General features: G+C 46.7%; 1 long non-coding RNA gene across 1 annotated transcript; it reads left to right on the forward strand.

The window, feature by feature from the left end:
• The first annotated feature begins 844 nt into the window (after positions 1-844).
• LOC140213011 (uncharacterized) lies at positions 845-5813 on the forward strand. Its single transcript, XR_011889943.1, has 2 exons — positions 845-1102; positions 5573-5813. It is a non-coding gene; the product is annotated as an uncharacterized lncRNA (long non-coding RNA).
• The last annotated feature ends 572 nt before the right edge of the window (positions 5814-6385 follow it).

Consider the following 6385-nt stretch of genomic DNA (forward strand, 5'->3'; position numbering starts at 1 on the left):
GTGAAATTTACGCCATGTCCGTTCATATAAGGTCGCCAGGGAAGCCTCTCAGTGCATCCGTAACTACAGTAGGCAGAAATATGTCTTGGGGGCGCAAAAATGTGACGCGCTTTATCAGCCGCGGTGTACGCACATTATCAGTCGCGGTGTGTGTACGTGTTGTGAACTATTTTGCTTATATCGGTTTTAATTCAACAAGGAAAACCGGTGTCTCTGTATTACCAACATTAAATGATAAATTGGCTCACTGTCTGATCGCTTGGCGTATAGGGAGTAAAACATAAAGCGTAAGAGCGCATGCTCGTGCACGGCCAACCTAAGGCAACCACGAAACATCTAAGCGGCAGGCGCTATCAAATATTTGTGATGCACCGGCATCGTACTCGCGTATTTCAAGTCTAGTAGGCTTGAAATTACCATATGCCTACGCTAGCCTTCCTGCATGAGGCCGATGACGCTGCTCAACACAACGATCACTGCGGTTGGTGAACCAGCACCGTACATATGTAAGCTGTGCGCTTCGGTATTACCTTTCTCGCCTGTATACAGCCATAATATATGAGAGGGATCGCATAAAAGGAATGCGATGCCTATATTTGAGGATAAAATTTCCGTAATACGTATGAGTGCGTCGTAGAGAACGAAACGAAGACAAACGAAAAATAAATTCGGTTATCATCCTCTTTCTCGAAAAAGCAAGAGAAAACGGGCTAAAGCCGCAATACGACAACGTCGCCCACGAGGCCATACTAAACTCACTTGAGGCTGTTGGAGTTGGTGGCCGGATGTATCAATGGATTCGGGACTATTTGACTGAGAGGCGTTTTTTCTTACAGACCAAAGACGGCCCAACTTCAGACCATTACATCTGCCGTGGTGTTCCGCAGGGTGGAGTAGTGTTGAGCCCTATTTTGTTCAACCTCGTCCTGGTAGGACTAGCGGATTACCTACCGCAGACAGTTCAAGCCTCAATATACGCCGATGACATTTGCATCTGGGCCTCTGCGGTGACTCGCCCTCAGCTAAGAGCCAGGCTTCAGCGGGCGGCAACTATGACGGCGTCTTATCTCCGAGAACAAGGCCTCGTTGTGTCTACTGAAAAGTGCGCATTACTAGATTTACGCACAAACAAATGTCATTGTATCCTGTTTCCATCAATGGTGCAGCTGTATCCTATGTTAAGACGCATCGCTTTCTGGGCGTCATCATTGACCGCAACCTCTCGCCTAGCTATTCTGATGCCATCCTGAAGTTCTCCCAAAATGCCGTTATTCTGTGCCCCTGCTTGAAGCTTTAATTTGATCGCCTGCATTGCTACCCTGTGTATTACCGATGTAAAGGCTAAACCCCATGAGCGCGATTTTGTGCGCGACAGCGACGAGCGACGGCTTCGAGCGACGGATCGGGCCGTCGCGTGAACAGATCGCTTGGTCTTGTCGCGCGATCGCTCGGTTCTGCAAATCTAGAATTCGTCGGTCGTCGCTCGGAAGTGCTATGAGCGACTAGCCAATAGCGCAAAGCCGGAACTGGATGTACATAACTCCAGTACTTCCGATTGTCGCACAGAACGAGCAAACGATTGAATTTTTATACGTGCAAGGATAAGAACCTACTGCAAGACTTTCAGAAATATCTTATGCTGCTTTTTACAGTAAAATACATCAACATGAGTTATAAAGCACGCGTTACGCTAGTTTCGGCGCCTATATTGCTGCCCTCATACCGGCAACACTGGGGAGACGTCGCTCGAAGTCATCGCTCGCATGGGGTGCGACTTCTGGGCGACGAACGGACGCGACAGCCATCTTCATCGCGTCGCTTGTCGCTGTCGCGTGCAAGATCGCTTGCATGGGGTTTATACTTAATGGTCAACGGTCTATACGAGTGAATTCTATCTTTCTCCCCCTTACCTTTATAAATTAAATTCATTCTACTTTGTGCCAACTGTCTGGTATTCCTCTATCTCTTAAAGTTTTTTCCTCTGCTTTCACCAGAGCTTCATTACTTTTTGGTCCTAGTTCATTAATCAACCTAACGGGAACCTCGTCTAGCCCCGTGGCTGTGCGCTTAGTAATTTTCTCTTCCGCTTTCTTCCAGTTGAAATTTGTGAGCACCAGCTCCTTTTCCCCTTGGGTCTCTTTCATGCTCTGTTTTTCTTCAAATACAACCTCGTCATTGGCTTGGAAAGATTCGGCTGTAATTTTTCGGATGTAATTTATTGCCGCTTCTCCTTCCAGTCTAGGTCGCGGGATCGAATCCCGGCCACGGCGGCCGAATTTCGATGGGGGTGAAGTGCGAAAACATCCGTGTACATAGATTTAGGTGCACGTTAAACAACCCCAGGAGGTCGATATTTCCGGAGTCCTCCACTACGGCGTGCCTCATAATAAGAAAGTGGTTTTGGCACGTAGAACCCCATAATTTTTTTATCTCCTTCCATTATGTTTTCATCTTCGTCTAGGATATGTTGTTGTATTGTGTGTAACTCTCGCGAGAACGTAGCGCCACATGGTGTCGTATAAGGGAAGTGCAGCCGACTTCCGGTGTAACTGGTTTCCGGTAGTGGGCCGAGTGCACGTTGGTGGCTGAGTGCCCAGAAATAGACAGGTTTAGTAAAGCGTACGCGACTTATAGCTTACGCTATAGGCTATAGTGCAGCGTACGCTAAGCAGCGCATGTTTTTTTACAGTTTTAGTTGGCTAGGGAGATGTTTAGATCTCAGAGGCCATATGCCGTCGTTTCGGCTATTTCCCTACTCTCGCGATAGGTAGCGCTGACATCTCCAATGGTGTAGGGTGCCTCGATGTCCTCCTCGCCCGCCGCTCCGTTCAGGGTGGAGACAAGTGCGTCGTCTGCTACGGCGTCCGCCATGTTCTTGCCCGCTGCGAGCGGCGCATTCTTGGCGCGCTTAATTGTGGATGAGCGGTTTGACGGAAGCAATGCGCTTTTTTTTTATTACTTTGATTACTTCGATGACGAATTTCTCTACTATTAAGAAATATTTTTGCACCGAAAAAATATGTGCGCATTCCCTAAGGCCCCTCTTTTATGCCAGCTCAACTTCGTGTTTCTATTTAATGTCGTTTTAAAGTAGTTGTTTGGAAGTACCCTCGTAAAACGCGTTGCAACCAGTGAGCAGCGGCCTGGCGTGTATTTTTTACGAACTGTAAATACAGAAATTAAGTTGCGCGGCAATAACTTTGTTTCACAGTGAGAAATGATGCGTTTAACACAAGCGATCATAGAGGAATGCAAAAATTGCTATGCTGCCAGCATATTTCTGTTCTTCGCGAACAGTTACGCCGTGAACCTGTGTTACTTGTGAGCATGTTGGTATGCAGCTCTGGAAATTCCTATTGCATAAGAAGATGCCGGTGGTAAAGAAAAGAGGTCAATAAGTGACGAGTAGATACGTGATTTCAGTCACAACGTTTGTGTCGCTATGCAGGTTTTTATTATGTCAGCTGTCAGGAGGTGTCAATTGTCACAGGTCTTTCGTAGATCTCAGACCAACGACCAGAAACTACAAAGAAGCCTTGAATTAACTTGAACAAAATAAATTAGAATGTCAGATTGCTGCTCAGCTCGATAAGTTGAAAAAAAAGCGGCAAACTTGTACAGACACAAGGTGAAAAATCAGCACGCACAGCAAAGTAAGAATAAACACATGAATGAAAACTATATTAAAAGAGTAACCCAAATGAAATGAAAGTTTTTTTTAATTCTGGCGATATGCATTAAAATTTAATTTCAGTGTTCACTGTAGGCTCACTCCTGCACACGTCTTGCTTGCATGCCCGTCAAGTCCCGTTGCCGCGGCTTGACGCAGGTGCACACGCAGCCCCAGTCTCGCGTAGTTTGACACAAAGAGCTTTTCCACTGTTTCTTTGTGTTCCTGACAGGCGCCCGTTACGCCGCACCGCAACATATTTGTCAAGTATGCGGTTACAGCCTTCAAAGGAGATTTCATGGTGAAAACGCTTTCCGTCCAGGTGGTGATACCATTAAAATGTTTCTCGCAAGATTTGAGAACTAGCATGACTGCATCGCTTGGGTAATGAAGGTTGCTGCCTTCAGAGACGTATTCCTTGAGGGACGTCAAGTACGCATGCTCACTGCTGCTTGAGCCTAACAATGCAGGTTTGCACTTCTCGCAGTGGTCAATAGGTTTGAGGATCCCTTTGATAAGAAACCCACCGATATGAAACAAAATCTCGCACTCAGCTGATGTTAGCTCTTCGACAAACGGGATCTCCGCGTCGTCGATAGCTTCAATATCGGCTGCCGCTTCTTCTTGCATACCTGCCGACAGCAGGTCGATCAGGTACTGTGCGTCATCGACATCGTAGCTAGTCGTTGACGGTGTGTGGAAGAATTGGCTGACACAAACACCTTGAGTGATTACTGCACAACGGCACGCAGCAGCCGGGCATTTTGTGCCGACAACACCCAGCGAACTCGTCGCAGCAACGTCCTATAGCACCTGCACCGTGCAGCGCGCGCGGCGGGCATGAACATGGCGGCGGTGGCTAGAACGAACCGGTTCTGGCGGCACCGGCGCCGTCAAAGAATGTCTCCACCCTGAACGGAGCGGCGGGCGAGGAGGACATCGAGGCACCCTACAATGGTGGCGATTGGAGGATTGGTGGATCAAAAGTAAGGAAACGACAAAAAACGGAGACGTACAAAAGCACACTTAGCAATAGGGGATCAGAAAATTTGGGTGTGGGAGGACGGTGGGCTGCCTCAATGTCCTCCTCGCCCGCTGCGGGCGAGGAGGACATTGAGGCACCCTAGAATGGTGCTGGGTGATATGGGCTGGACTAGTTTTGAAGTGAGGGAAGCTCGCAGTAAAATTGAGTATGAAGAATGGCTGAGGAATATGGAAGAAAGTGAATGGGCTGGGAGAGTGGTCAGGTTGATTCATTGATTCACAGTGGAGGAAAAGAACTAGGAAGCTTACCAGCAAGTATGCGGCCTGTATGGTGGCAACACAGCAATAAATAAGGTCAAGCGGAAAGTCAGAGAGGCTGAAATAATCTCATGGGTGGCGGCAATGGAAAAGAAACCTTCCATGAGGAACTACTTAAGAGGAAAAAACGGAGTCGGGAAATAAACAATTTACGATAACTCAAAGGGAAGCTCATTACTTTTCGAAGAGAGATCGGGATGCCTTAGAACACGCACCTATAAAGCAAGATATAAGAAGGAAGGAGAAGCGTGTGTTTGCTGCGGTAAACCTAGTGAAACGATGGAGCATGTTTTTATTTGTATTCTTTAATTATAAAGTGCTACGCTGACTAGGCGGCGGTGTAAACAAGGCGGACGGATCCTGTGCATTTTATGTTTGTGTTCTAAATGTTCTGTTTCACCTTCTACGAAATACGCCATATATGTTGAGATATTAAAGACTGTTACCTGACAAATCTCTTGCAAAAAATTTTTTTATTTAACCCTTCAAACTCTTTACTCAAACCTATATACTTGCGGTATGGCGATCTTTCAAATGAAAACATTACCACATACATTTGTCATACCAACATCTCTGATAATATTTCTTTTTATCTTACAGTGCAAGCATCTCCTCCAAGTAATGGTGAAGTCGCTATGGGAAGTGGTAGCAAATTCAACGAAACCACCGCGTTATCGTGGTCCTCAGGGGCCTGACCAGCCCACCGTCATCCAAGCACTGACCAACCTGCCTACCGACGTCAGGTCCCTGCCCTGAAACCCCTGGCCAGCCCACCGTCCTCGGCACCTTGCCCAATTCCTATCCTGAGGGCACTGCCTGTAAATAAACTGTTTGAACATAACCGAGCGTCACCCATCTAGGTCCACGGAAAGTGCTTCTTTGTGCAAATTTATTCCCACATAAACTGTCATAAAAGTGAATTTCAGTATTTTTCTATTATTATTTGCAAGTATAGAGGACTTCTGCTTCTTGACATATCTTTTTGTCGAGCTTTCCTAGCTACTATTGAGGAAGACGATATGGGGACAATTGCTATAGAAAATGCCGCTAGCAAAAGGTTCGCAGTAAGATTGGCTGCGTACTCTAGAGCCAGCATTTCTACAATATTCGTCATGCAAAGGGCGTTTGCTCAAAGCTGGCATTAATAATGGCAACGATATGGCTTAATACTGGTCCTACGCTGGCAGCACAATGGCTGCTGCATTGTCATAACATTGGTCCAATATTGGCTTTAACTCTGGGCCTGCATTGGGTTGCACTTTGCCAGCATTGCTTGAAGATTGGTACCAATTTCTGCCAGGATTGGGCCATGCTTGGATCATTGCTGGTGTGCTGCCTGAGTTGTTATAAGGGTAACAGTCTGCAATACGTTTCGTTTTCAGCTGTCAAATTGATGCGTGTGGTTCAAGTCCT

This window comes from Dermacentor andersoni, chromosome 8 (assembly GCF_023375885.2).
Source record: "Dermacentor andersoni chromosome 8, qqDerAnde1_hic_scaffold, whole genome shotgun sequence".
NCBI lineage: Eukaryota > Metazoa > Arthropoda > Arachnida > Ixodida > Ixodidae > Dermacentor > Dermacentor andersoni.